The sequence below is a fragment of the Apis laboriosa genome, unplaced genomic scaffold, assembly GCF_014066325.1.
Source record: "Apis laboriosa isolate Shangri-la unplaced genomic scaffold, ASM1406632v1 scaffold42_cov153, whole genome shotgun sequence".
Classification (NCBI taxonomy): domain Eukaryota; kingdom Metazoa; phylum Arthropoda; class Insecta; order Hymenoptera; family Apidae; genus Apis; species Apis laboriosa.
This window is the reverse complement of record NW_025223257.1, coordinates 803,037-817,803: the sequence shown is the minus strand read 5'-3', so window position 1 is coordinate 817,803 and position 14,767 is coordinate 803,037. Positions and strand designations below refer to the sequence as shown.

Sequence of the window (14,767 nt, the reverse complement as noted above, 5' to 3'; positions counted from 1 at the left end):
ACATTGTCAACCGACAGCCGCACAGGCGGATTAGTAGCGCGAAGGAATTTCTAGAAACGTCCCGGCGGAATGGTTGCGCAGGATCGCGAGCGTGATTCGTTGTTACGTTTGCCGAACCACTTGGAATTCAATTAGAATTCCCTCGGTAAGTGATACATCGAACGAACGCAACGTTCCAACGCATATACACACGGTAAAAAGAAAAAAAAAAAAAAGAAAAAAGGAAAAAAAGTTTCATGCCTCGAAACGATGCATACGTTTTCACCAGAAGAAACAAGATCGTGCTAATTTTTTTCCACGCGCGATCACTCGAGTTCAGTCGCAATCGGGATGCATCCGTGGCCGATTCGTCGATAAATCACCGACGTGGCGAAATCGTGTTCCATACGGCTTCTATTTTTCCGTTTTTCCACCCTACTAGGGAAATTTTCCGGCCTAATAATCGAGGAATTAACGGGCCCGGCTGTAAATTGGTGTAAAAATTCCGCCGCTTGTTCGAACGTAATTTCGCCCCATTTCGGGTTTCCAGAGTGTGTCGATCAATTTTCCACCGTGAATATCATCCTGCAAGTGTCGAATTATCCTCGAAAATCGGCAAAAATGGATCTTGCCGATTCACTAACGGCGCTCGAGATTCGTTCGATCGATCGATCGGGATAAAAAAGGAGGAGTTTTAATCGTAGGGGAGAGGACAGGTGGAGGAGGGAGGTCGGTCCTTGGTCGATAAGGTTTGGAGGTAAGCCGCTGTTGACGATATTAATCAATTAATATTCGATTTGTGCCGCATCATTCTCTCTCTTTACTCTTTTCCTCGTAAAAAACGTAATCGTTTTGTATAATCCTTTTATCCGGAATCCGATCAATTTCGATGATTTTTCATTTCTGTCGTTTACAAATATTTTTAGTATAATTTTTCTATTTAAATTGGAACAAACGCGAATTGTTTAATTTGATATTTAGATTTGTATGTAGATATTATTATATTTTTTTTTCCTCTTTTTAAATTCGTTTCGTTTTTCCTAGACATTCCGTATATTTTCTTCGAACAGCAAACAGATATCATCTGCTTTGAACGGATTAAAAATTATCACAAATACACGATTTTTTTTTTTTATAATCTCGTATAACCAAGTGGACAGTGATAAAAATATTCATAGATGTTTGTTTATCCTTGATTCATCCTATTTATCCCGGGATCACATGCGTTTCTTTTCTTCCTTCTTGATTTATCTTCCTTTCCAATTATACCGTCTGCGCTAAACGGAATCAGTTTTTCGCAATTTTCAAATTCAATTCACGCACAATGAGAAAATTCCATTTTCTCTCGATCAATCGAAATTTGATCTTCGCATTTCTGTCGTGATCGACGTTTTTCCATTCGAACGAATAAAATCAATCCCTCGTAATCACTGTCATCTTCACAGTCCGACGTTCTTCAACTGTAAAACGACAATAAGAGACACCTGTCCAGATTTATCGTTCATTTGCCGATCATTACGCATTACATCTTTAAACTTAAAAAACAAACAGCGTTTGATTCGTTCAGAGGATTCGTTCAGAGGAAATTGTGTTAAGGGAACACACATGGTTCGCCCTTTTTATCCAAACTAAAGAAAATAATAATGGACGATGAGAACAAAAACAGCAATCGAAATCTTAATGGATATCGCTTCAACTGAAAACTGTTCAACGTTATATAGACATGTTTTGATTTCTCTCTGATAAAATAAAAAAAGATAAATGAACGAGGAATGAAACGAGGGAAGGACACGCATCGTAGGAGTTGCATATAGTAAGTTTTCAGTGCAGTCATTCGAAGTTTGTCCTGATTAATTTACACAACGCGACTTCGAGTTAACCGAACTTCTTCGTCGCCGTTTCGAATCCATAACTTTCGTCGCGGTGAATGCAACTTGGTTGGTTTTATCGCTTTTAACACGGCATTAACTTCCACGCTATCCGTTGGAAATTATTGAGCAGGAATTGAAGTATCTCGATAAGGCTAAAATTACTATCTACTTCATTTGTGAAATTAAAGTACCTTCTTATCTTTCTTTTATTTTATTTTATTTTTTTTTTATTGATTCTGTGAAGAGATCGATCGACTATTTCGATGCGTAATATACACGTATACTTACTACTTATACAAAGATTGCACGAACAAAAGAGGAACTAAAAATAGAAATTAATTGAACGAAGAGTAAAACTGAGCGATGCTCAGTTTAGGTATAGCTAGGTTAGGTATAATTATTAAAATGAAAGAAATCGAACGTGAAACGTTTCCAATTATATCAAGTTTCAATATCTGTATAGCATCCTAGACAAAGGAAATATTATTTCGGAGAACGTTATCGATTTAAATTCCGTATTAATGGACCTTTTATTTCCGACATCCCGCGATAACCACGTTTTATAACTACGTTAACTTTACGTTCATCGTACTAATTAATAAGAAATGTGTTTGTTTCGCGAAATAATATAATCGTCGAAAACGATGGAAAAAGAGAAAAGGAAAGGAGGAAGATATGCAACGAAGTTTCTGCGAAGTTCGTGTGAAATTTCGAAATTAAAACGACACAATATCAGCACGACACGACAATCGATATCAACAATTACTGCGGAACAATCGATGCAATTAAGAATATTTAAGTCAGCGTGTCAGTGGAATATCGAGCGATTCCGCCATCTTGTATCAATACCGATATCGAGTGAATCGGAAACTCTTTGTCCCGATCGAAATTGAATGAAATTCGCATTCGATTCGATTTTCGGATTTTTCTTTATTTGCATCGCTATATTTCTCTATATAATAAACAGTTACGATATTTTAATATTATTGCATTTATCGCAGTTAATTCGAATTATATATGATGTTCTCAGAGAATCGTTGATTGTATTTAATAGCCTCTTTGCCGGGTATAAATATAATGTTACGATAATAATTCGACGGAATTATGCATATATTAGCACGAAAATATTTGATCTCATAAAATAATTCGGTGTGGAAACGTTAAGCTGGAAACGTTGTTCTATCGAATTTCAGCAGAAAATAAGAAACCTTCGCAAACCAGTTATTCCAGAAGACCATTTCTGAATACTTTCTTTTCCAATTTAGAAACGATCTGTTTGTCTAGATTAACAGCAGGTATTAAGCTTAAGGTAAATACGACTTTTATTGCGGTTTGTGGAAATAAAGGGATCCGTGGATAAAGTTCCAAGAAATATCGTTAGAATAACCTGTTATTTCTTTTGCAGTTAGGTTTTCCAATAATCCTAACATTTGTTTCTTTTTTCATTTCAATTTTATTTCTAACGCGATTCTATCTTCTAGATTATTCCGAATTCAATTTTCCAAAGATTCGCGCACAAAAACGATCTAATTAAAATTGTTCTTTAAAAATCTCGTAATTTTAACATTTCCTGCAACAATTTTATTCGTTCGTTTTTTTCCTTTCTTTAATTACCACGTGATCGACCAATTTTTGCGTTGCAACTTCGCCTTAAAAACGAATCAAACTTTTTAGCCAAGCGTTCGACGATAAGGTAAACCCGGTTTCCATTACTGATCGCTGCTGCCATCTGACGGCCGTTTGAGTTCCGTTGTTCTCGATGCGGGAAATTTTGATCGATGGGACGACTGTTATCGCAATTTGATAAAAGCAATCGCATCTTTTTCCACCGAAAGAACAAAATATCAGCGACAAAACACAGGGGACGGGGGGAAATGCCGTCTACATTTCAAGAAAATTAAGCTCGCGAACGCCCTCTTATACGCGGCCTCGATCCACGACGAAATAACGGAATATAAATGCGGATCTCTCTTTTGCTACCGACATCTACGAAACATTTTAACAGTTCCACAATTTCGTCGGTAGTTTGTAATTTGTTATACCAGTTGCTAATTAGTAGCGCAAATTTGCACACCATGCAATTTGTCCGCCTCACCTATATTCATTTTCTCGCACGTTGATATAATAATTCAAAATTATTTCTCTCGAGAGTTTACTTGGAAAACTGTCGTCGTATCGCGGCGTAGAACAGATTAAACCGGCGGATCTATAATCGGTTTATATTTGCTTTACGATAAAACAATTTGCCACGGTAAGTATAATCGGTCTAGCCAAACGAACCAGGCGTCGTCGGAATTTCGTTACCGCACGTTCTTCAGTTCTGTGCCTCGAACAGGAAAATTGGAAGAAATGTTGCCGGAACTCGTGGTGTATCTGCTTCATCGCACGAGAAACGAACAATTGCTTTCTCCTCCACGCGCTTCGAAACCAATTTATATCAGGTCTTCGATTCTTCGGGATGAAATGATTGTACGACAAATTGTATAGGGAGCACAAGCAAAAAAGCTCGAGACCAGTTGGGGATAGGAGGCGGACCCGTTTCCGTTTAAAACGAGCGTACCCCACTCGACGAGAATTATAAAATCACCGCCAACTGTTTGCGCCAAATATTTGACCGAGATCGAAATGGCGAGATAGGAAGCGAACGATTCCTTGTGAAGCCTCGTTGTGCACACTTCTCGGGATTCATATTTCAGAAGACGGCCAACTTTCATGTAATTCAAACACGAGAGTTGAATCGTGATTTCAAGAAAGATGCGCCATTACGTAATCCGTGATATCGGCATGATCGCATGCATTCAATATATTTTATATTCCATCTACAAGTTTCTCTCTATTTCTCTCTCTCTTTCTCTCTCTCTCTCTCTCTCTCCTTTCGAATATTTCATTTCATCGGTATTATCCAAATTCGTGTCTCGTAATTGGGGCAGTTTTTTTTCACCTACGAATGTAATATTTATCGTCAGTTTTTTTTAATTCGTTAAATTAAAGTCGTTTTTACGTCTGTTAGATTCAAGCATCGCAATAAATTTGAATCGTAATTTAATCTCTCCAGCCAGTAATTTTTTCCCGAGAAAAAAAGATTTCGGGGAATTCGTTTTCTCATTTATTCGCGAACCCATTTCAGTTACGGTTATTCTTTATGTTTCTTTATCCCCCCTCCCTCTCTTAAATCGCATCATTCCACACAATTGTTCAACAATTTCCTCCTCCGTTTGAATATTATTTTCCGATTGGAGTAGGGCGGTTCAAGTAACCGATAAAATGAAACGCGTTTCAACCTATTAAGAAATTTTAATTAAGGAGAGCCACGACGAACGTCGTGAATAAATTCGCACGGCAATGAGGGCTCGTTCGATCGCGTCAACTCATCTTTACCTTAAACCGTTTTAATTACGATTGGACACGGAGCTCGATCTCTGATAAGTGATATGTACACGTGCACGTGGCATTGACGTCCGTCCATCGAACACTTGTACGAGTCAAATAAGTCCGTACGTGTGGCATCTTATTATTTTCCATTTTCCATCCGCGCTTCGAGGGTCCGATTTATTTAGGAATAGATAGATATTTAATGAAATTTATGATCAACCGTACGTATGCAAATTTCGTATGCGGCCAATCAAGATAAATTTTTCAATTTGTTCACCCGGCGAAAGCTCGAAATTGGCAAAAGTTAAAGGGATTAACGGGGGAATTCTCATCTCGCTATTTCAATACGCAAAGTTTTAATCGTATCGCGATTTGTTTTACCGCGCATACACGTACAATTTGTACGTAAACAGAATCATTAAGCTTTTAATCCTAACAACTTAATGAACACATAGTATAACAATGTGCATTGTGAATATTTATCGTACCGCCATTCATGCGTTTCAATCCGCATTTATGAAGATTAATAAGATAAGATATTTTTCACAGTATTTAATTATATCCACGAAAAATATAACATTCGTGATACATATTCATAAATATATGTAGAACAATTTCGTAACAATTTTTCTAAGTATTTCTTCTTCTCCGGGTTTTAATTATTAATTATCGAGTTTACTTTTCATTATTATTTTTTTTTTCTCAGCTTTCGCTCGTTTCAGTCAGAATTTAAAATCAATAATTGTATCATACACCGTTTTTTTCATCGTGTATCTGACTTCGATATAAAGAATCTCTCATCAGTAACCAAATGATATTCCAGGTTAAGTATCACTCACCTTTTTTTTCGAAGTATTTTCTACAAGTATATTTGGTTGTTTGAATTTATGCGTGCTCGCAAGCATTCTTTGTCGAGTGATTGTCGAGATGGTTGGCAGATCGTTCTGTGATTAAACCAGCGATCATTTTTCGCAACAAATATTGACGGTTTCAAAAATGTTAATTTTGAGATTTGTTTCTGACAATTGGAAGAAATAATAATTGAGAAAGTTCAATTTTACCTTAAGCTTTGATAAAAATTATATAACGAGATTTAGATTTAGAGAAATTTTTACATTCGAACGAGAAAATCCGATCCTGCAAATAAGAAAACAGCATTAAAAAGAAAATCCCAGCAATAAAGAACAGTGAAAAATGAAGAACAATGAAAAAACATCAAAGGGATTCCGGTAGTAAACATAGCGAAAAAGGATATCAGAAAGAAAGTCTATTTAATTTTAAAAATCACAAAGTAGAAAAAACAAATTTTTGTCATATATATATATATATATCAAAGGCAACAAAAAAGAACAATGTAATAAATGAAAAAGAAAAAAAGAAGAAGAAAAAAATACAAGAAACAATAAAAAAATATTAAATAATGAAACTTCAAAAAAAAAAAAAAGAAATAAATCAACGATTCTCCGGTTCTCCGAATTCCAACAATATGGAAAAATTCTAATGAAAATACATCTTCATTCCTATAGGACAAATTCCTCTTGAATTCTAAGGGACGCATGACAGAAATGTGAGAATGGCAGCTTTAGACGTAGCAGAGTGAAACTGCAAATTTGCCACTGTGAAATCGTAACAGTATACATATATATATATATACCCGAGAAATAATACATGTAAGTACTTAATGTACCTAAATACGAACATAATTCATCGTACGACTCAATGCACCCTACATCTACTTTTACTCACGCGTCACAATGAAATATTAATTCTCTAAAATATCGTATGTAACGAACGAAGAAATCTTTAACATTTACGAAAATTAACGAATCCATTTCCATTCTCCTCGGCTTTTAATCGGAACATTACTTTCCATTTTCGATCGTGCGCACTCGATTTAGATCGGAATCGATCATGATTCGAGGTGTGGTAAAATTCGATCGAGATCACCGCGATCGAAACGATCGAAAAGATTAGAAATACGCGGGGGTAGTCGGTCGCATGTTATATCCGCCGAATGGGGATCGGGGGTCGGTGGGGGTTGCTTCGTAGGACGCTCATTCTGGCGTGGGTAGAGCAACCTTCGCCAGTAGTATCGCGGTGACGAGCAGACGCGGTTGTCTTTCACCTCTCTCTCCGCCGATCTTTCCTCGCTTTTTTGGACGTTCAGTGTCCCGTTCACTGCCACTCTCGAAAAAAACGACTTTCATCAATCGTGAGTAAATTATTTCACGACACGTTTCCACCCTTCAGCCACTTTTCGAGGGTCTCGCGCGAGAAACGTGGAAATTTGATTGGGAATCGGGCGTCGAACGAAACAAGAGCGATCATTTTACCGTACATATATATACGTTTCATTCGATATTTTGGATGGGGCGCATAGATGGAATTTCTGTTGCTTAATTAGAGAATGAAAATTCCACGTTTGATTAGTGAAACGATCGATTAATTTCTAATATTCCTCTGACCTTTATTATACACTGTACAAAGAGTATAGGTTTTGGTCGATATTGGTATTCCTGCGTACTTTTTTTATATTTAAAACAAATAATTTTTTTTTACCATTAAACGGAGTTTTTTTTACCATTAAGCGGGATTATTTTCTATTTTTCGATTATCTTTATTTTAATTCTAACTGCGCGTTTATCAAAATTTCTGTAAAATTTGCCCGTCTATTTATAAACACAAACGTATACGTATTTATATATGTTTTTCATTCCGTGTATTTATCTTCGACGCAATTTCCCGCCTAAATTGATAAATACATCATTATATACAAATCGTGTAAACATTAACATTATCGTGTTCGTCTATCGGTTTCTATTTTGTTTCGCTTGATTCAGTATATACGCAGATTTCGCGCGAGAAGTGTCGTGAAACTTTTATAATCGCGAATCCCTGTGATCGTTTCATCGAATTAGTATCGCGTAGGCCCGCTATTTAACGAGCTTTAAGGGCTCATTAAACGTCGCCAGCCTAAATTGGACGAATCGATGAGCAGCCTAACGAGATTAATTTTAATTACACGCGCGAAATTGTGCCGCCGATTTAACGTCACACCATTTCTCGCTCCCGCTAATCCCTTTGTTCGCCACTCAACGTAACCTCTTTCGTTCTATTCAAATCGTATGCAAATGCGCTCCCGCGTCCGTACGCGGCACTGCGAATTCGTCGTCGTTTTGCGACCAACCACGTCCAATTTGGCGTTCCACACGGATTACGATTCAACGGATTGTTGCTCAAGACGCAAGATGAGAGAGAAACGGAAATTCGTGGCTTTTTTTTTTTTTTCCACGGCTCCAGTTTAATTTAGAAAGATCGTTGCGCTGTTGGATCATGCACGAGTGCGGAAATAATATTTTTTGGGAAAGTAATTAGCGAAATCATTAGTGAGTGAACGTGTCAACTTTGTGCGCGGACAGAGGAAGAAATAAAATATTTCGAGTTTCTTTTGTTGCAAAAGTTTTCTCTATACCGTCATCGCGCAACATATATTTTTTCCACATTGTCCATTCGGAGTGCCTTCGTTTTACTTTGTTTGTGATCGATGATATTTCAACGATATACGATTATATTCCCGTATAATCGAATTTAATTTCCACTCCGTGGAAAATAATTCTCCAGTATTCGTTATATCGTGTTTGGCCTCCATGCTTCCGTGACGATCAATATTTGGATCGTCGCGATGCTTAAAGATTAGATTAACTCGTATTTTTATGCGTCCTCGGCCCGCGATTATCGGATCGCGCACCTTTTTACGGCCAATTTCCCGGTTTCTTTCCCGGCGTTCTTTCCGACCGAAGTCTAATCGATGGAAATGCGCCACAAAGATAGAAAGAAAACCACTTTTACGATTCCCATCGAGAATCGTAAGAAATTCGCTCGATCTCTCGATTTTAATTTATCGTCGAGGAGGGAAGACCGCTTTGAAAAGACTCTTTGAAATTGCATTTTTTAAGAAAAATCCTTTCGACCGAGTCGTTTCGCCTATCTAATAATTAGATTTTTCAATACGATCACTCTCTCTTTATTTCTCGGCTCTTGTTGTTGACAGGATAAAAGTGAGTTACGATCTGCACGAAACCGGAAGTCAAAGAGTTGAATTCTGACTCGAAATCAAACGTGAGGCTGATGGACGTGGCTATTAAACTTGAGTACAACGTAATTATAAATAGGTGAAACGTCTTTCCTCGTTTAGGATTCTATTGCGCAACGAAGAAATTGCGCAAAATTTTACCAAAATTTCTTAATACGCGTTTTATAACCATAATTCATATTTATGGAATTTTTATTACCCCTTTCTCGAAGTTACGTCGTTACAAAGGGATCTCGTATAAGCAAAGTTAGTCGAACATACAGCGAATTTAAATCGCAATTATTTTCGCATCAACACACGAAAAATTGTATTTCATAAGTCTAATTTTCATACGAATTGGCACGAAATCTCGCGATATCGTTTGAGAAGGCAAATAACGCGATCGTAATGTTTGATTTTCTGCGATTTGATCGATAACGTAGTTGCTAATTTCAAGTTAAAATAAACGGCATTCCGGTGTTAATGCGTAACGCAAGAACATTTGCGAGCAGCATTACGAAGCAGCGCGCAAATTACGACTTTAACGATTATCTCGTGCAAATACTTGGATGAAGCTTTTTAAATTTTTACGTTCATCTCAAACGCTTCGCTTGTTCCAAAATATTATCTTAAAAAAAATTATCTTAAAAAGAACAAAAAAAAAAAAAAAATAGAACGATAAAACGGTTTGATAATTTCTTTTTATCATTTTATAATTCTTCTTTCAACCCTTTAACGCATAGAAAATATACCTAGTATTTAAAATTCTTTACTTTACTTTGCTTTAATATTATCACGAGAGGAAGTAATTTATTATTTAAAAAATTTAACAAAGAAGAATTTCAACTCTAAAGGATTAATTTCTTTTCTTTCATAACTTCTTTCGACTGGCAATATTAAATAATAATTTAATATTCGTGTTCGTCACGGACACGGATACAGGCGCACACGCACACACATACACACACTTGTAAATGTCCATTTACTTTATTCGAGATGGTACCTTTCCGTTTAATGGCTTCCCTTAGTCTATCACGACAGGAACCATATTAGAAACAATATCGTGGGAATATGAGTGGCGTGTTCGTTTGCATCGAGCAATAAAAGTACAAGATATCTGGTTTCATAACCGATGAAGAGAAATAATAATGGTACGAAAGCTTTTTTTTTCTCTCTCTCTCCTTTTTATTTTTAATTTCCAAGATATAAGCATTCCGTTTATTATAACGTTCTTCCGTTATATATGCAGCTCATTTCTTTCATCAGGATATTTCGCTGTAATCGAGTCGGAAGCATTATCGTTAACTCGGATAATAAAAACGAATTAAAGGGATCTTTAAGCGCGTTAAATTTAATCTTCCATCAAGAATACTCGTTTCAATATATCTAAACGAGGGTGTTCATCATTGTACAATAACTCAATTTCCCGCCGGATAGAAGAATGCACGATTCGTTCCGTTGCCATATATCTTCAACGTAAAAAAGTTGCGCGATTAAGAGTAAAAGTTTGAACGCGAGAGGATTAACCGATCTGTGGAAAGATGTAGAAGTTTCGTCTGGACGGTATAAAAAGTGAATCCCTAAATCCCTGGGAACAGCTGGACTTAGAGGAATTCTTTCGTACGCGGTTCACGTAAAAATTTCATACATCGTTTCGCGAGGATTATCCCGCGATGAGAGGGAAACGAGTAACGAGAAATGAAAAGAGGAAAGTTAGAGAGAGAGAAAGAGAGAGAAAGAGAGGGAGGGTAAGAGGAAAAGAAAGAAAGAAAGAAAAAAAAGGAACGAAGATAAACCAGAAATTTACGTTTAGCTTTAATTTCCTCTAATTGCGCCCCCGTTGGTTTGTGTAACTTTAACTTCGTTATTCCTTCAAAATCGACCTAATTTCTTGATCCATTTTAAAGCGATATAAAAAATGATAGGATCTTTTTATCGAGACCGGTCGTCACAATCCGTGCGTGAAAATCTCTCGAGTTTAATTCCATCGCGAATTCTGGCGCAACGAGTACAATTACGCACGGTCCCTTGATTATTTTTATTTTACATCGGATTTCTATTCTTCTTCGTCCTTTGTGGATCGAATGGAAGTTCCTTTTTTTTTCTTTTCTTCTCTTTTCTTTCTTTCTTTCTTTCTTTCTTTTTTTTTTTTTTTTTTTTTTACGAGCAAATACTTGAGGACAACCGTTAAATATTACGGGAGTGAAACAACACGGGGGAAAACGGGGGGTTGTCCCTTACCGAACAGGAAAGTTCGTAAAACGGCGTAAACTTTTTCAACCCTCCGCGTGGATGCTTTTTACGTTTTAATTCACGGCCGACGCGAATTTTAATGGGTGCTCCACTCTCTCCACCATTTTCCACCCCTTTTCACGACCCCTTACGGGTGAAACGTTTGCTTACGACCGAGAATTTACACGAATCTCGAGTAATCAAAGGAAAACTTCCATCCATCTTACCGCAACTCCGATCAATTCCGCTTTAACGTTGTGTTTTAATCATCGCCCCGTTTAATCGATTTCAACTTGTGCCGTGTCGTTCGCCAAGTCGGTCTAATCAAAAACTTCACGGCCTCCCCATGGAATATACATGTTTGTTCGGAAACGAATTTTTGTTTGCTCGACAAATTTGTTTTTTCAACATTTTCAAGGGGATCATGAATGATTCATAAATAACCATCATTCTTCGCCAGTTTTCTCTCTCTTTCTCCCCCTCTCGAGGCGATCGTGCCGGATGATTGAAAAAGCTGGCCGAGTCAGGAGAAATTTCGCGCGAGAAAGAAACTCTAGAAGGGATTTATGGCTATTTCAAGGGTGAATTCACGTTGCCAAGTTTTCGCGATTTTCCTTCCTCTTTTCCACGCTGATTTTCGGCTCTCCGCGAAAATTCCACTTTGTCGAAAATCAGATCTGCTTAAATAGCGGGGGAATAGCGGATTTATCGAACGATGATTTTTCTCCACGGATCTCGACTTGACCTCGTATTACTTTCGCGTAACAACGTTGACCTCGAAAGAAAAAAAGAAGAGAAGAGAAAAAAAAAAAAAAAAGGAAACGAAAATTTTCCACGACATCGCAGAGGTAACACAACGTGTGCGGACCATTTCTGTCTACATATTTCTTTCTCAGAGACGTGTAATTTGTACGCAACGTCCCTGGAAGAAGAGCATAGCTGGAAATTTATCCTGCGATTTTCCCCTCAGATTTCGCTTCTGACCACGATGCAAGCTTTCTTCTCAGCCATTTCATCAATGTTGACATTGATCGCCTCGATTTTTGGATGAGGCCAAGAATAATGGACCGTGCAGATTAACACGGCGGGAGGGAATAGAGTTTTTTTTTTTGTTTAATTTACCCTCGATCATTAATCTACCCATTACTACCCACCTCACGAAATGATTAATGGCGTCGAGGAGGAGAGCAAAGTTTCCATGTTTTGCGCTTGAAACGACGTATTCTCGTTTGACACGATGTATATCACACGAAATTACGAAGTAAAATTTTTAATAACGAACAGATCTCGATGATATATCGGAAAGTTCGTTTCCCCAACTTGTTCTCCTCATCCTTTAAATAAATGTTCGATGAGTTTATTCGTCTTATCTTCGCGATCATCTATCTCACGCAGCTACGCCTAACCTTTCATCCCTTTACGAATGAACGAATTTTACACCTCCCCCTCCCTTTCCATTCGAACGAAGTTTCCATCGCTAAATCAATTTTATCTCATTATTCGCGAGAGTATCTTTGGGATCGATAACGTGAAATAGAATTATATCGTTAAAATATAATTTCAAGGAAAGCAAGGGGCGAAAGCGGTGACGAAATTTTCTGGGATTCAAACATCATCGACGCGACCTATAATAATACGACTGTGACAGCGGATTTCCATAAATCGGATTTAATAACGTTGTCACGGAGGAACAAAATATATAAATATGTAAATACGTATAAAAGGAAACCAGGTTGGATAAAATAAGGACACGCAGCCGACTATTTTTCCTCGCGTGATCGAAAACTTACAAATATTTCGTGTCAGCTTGAGCCCACCTCTCCCTTCCCTCCCCTCCCCGTTTGTCGTGTAAATTTGATGAAAATGTGCCAACATCCTTTCAACGGAACAGCTTCGACACGGTTCGGATTACGGATGGAAATTCGAATCGATCGAGAGAGTCTTCCTACGTAATTTGACTGCTGCATTTTTTTTCTTTTTTTTTTTTTTACGTACTTGGAATTTACGGCATCCCCTTTCGCTTTCCCTCCGTATGAAGAGTGCTCTATCGTCGCGAAGACGAAAAGCTCTTCGGATCGATTAAGTTTCTTAAATAATCATTCTGAATTTGATAGATTAATGCTGCACGAGACTATCTTGCCATGGTATAAGTTCGTAAAAAAAAGTGGCTTTTGATCGACCTCGTTCCAAGTTTCAACTCGTGCCAACCTCTTCCCGACCGAACCTCGAATCTCATTTATATTTCAAAAGAGATTCTCTTAAAGGAAATGTCTCCCGGATCCCATTCCTGGATCATCATAATTTTCAAAATGTCAAAATATTTTGCACGAAAGGGAGGAGGGGAAGAAAGATAAGAGAGAAAAAAACGAACAACTTTCTCGTCATATTTAAAAGCTCCGTTACGATCCTCGGGGATCACTTTCGCTGAAAGCAAGAATTTGAAACAACACGGATGGAAGAAACGCAACGCGAGAAAATATTTTATCATTCTCTCTCTCGAAATTTATAGTTTCCCTTTAATGGTGTTTTCTTTAAAAAAAAAAAAGAAAAATAAAAATAAAAAATTTATCAACTCCTCCATTTCTGAATGGAGATTTTTCCAGAGGAGAAAAGATATATCGTGTAAATAAACTAGAAAGGATCTTTGATTTCCATTACCCGATGTTTTTTCCCCTTAAAGAAGGTTTGAGAGAAGCGATTGAGGGTGATATTCGCTTCAGTTGTCACGATACGAATTAAAAGCGCGGGAACGAGTTCGACGTAATATCAGTGACGAACGCTAATTAGAAAGGTCATCTGATTTCCTGTGATCGGTAACATAACCGATGATGTTCCTGCAAAATGAAAGAATTTAAAGAAAAGACGATCCGATAGCTGGTTAAGATTAATGATGCCAACATTATGAACGCCGCGGCGTCGACTTAAGGGACGACATCTCATTAAACTGTTACGTTTATTTTTCGAATTAGTTGCACAGTTCATTGATCAATTAATGTGAATCTTTTATTTAATCTGGAATTTCGAGAAGACTGTGGGAAAAAAAATTGTATACCAAAATTTGTAATCATCGAGTGTCAAATAATTTTTCTTGTTTAAATTGAAAAAAAATTTGATATTAATTAAAATTCGTTAGAAATCAATTAAAATTTACAGATACGTCTAGCAATTAAAAAAAACGCCGCAATTATACCGCGATATATTTGGGAAAAATTTATTTAGGAATAGACACTCATTGACACCG

The 14,767-nt window shown here is 37.2% G+C and overlaps 1 protein-coding gene across 2 annotated transcripts in view; it reads left to right on the top strand.

Annotated features, from left to right (window-relative positions):
• The first annotated feature begins 355 nt into the window (after window positions 1-355).
• Window positions 356-14,767, top strand: part of LOC122716210 (neuropeptide CCHamide-1 receptor-like) — a 29,395-nt gene continuing 14,983 nt past the window's right edge. The window contains exon 1 of one of the 2 annotated variants that reach the window (XM_043939086.1): window positions 356-736. The gene's annotated coding sequence lies outside the window, so the exon portion shown is untranslated. Of the gene's footprint in view, window positions 737-7,324; window positions 7,435-14,767 lie in introns of those variants that run through there. The other variant, XM_043939085.1, reaches the window with a different exon arrangement.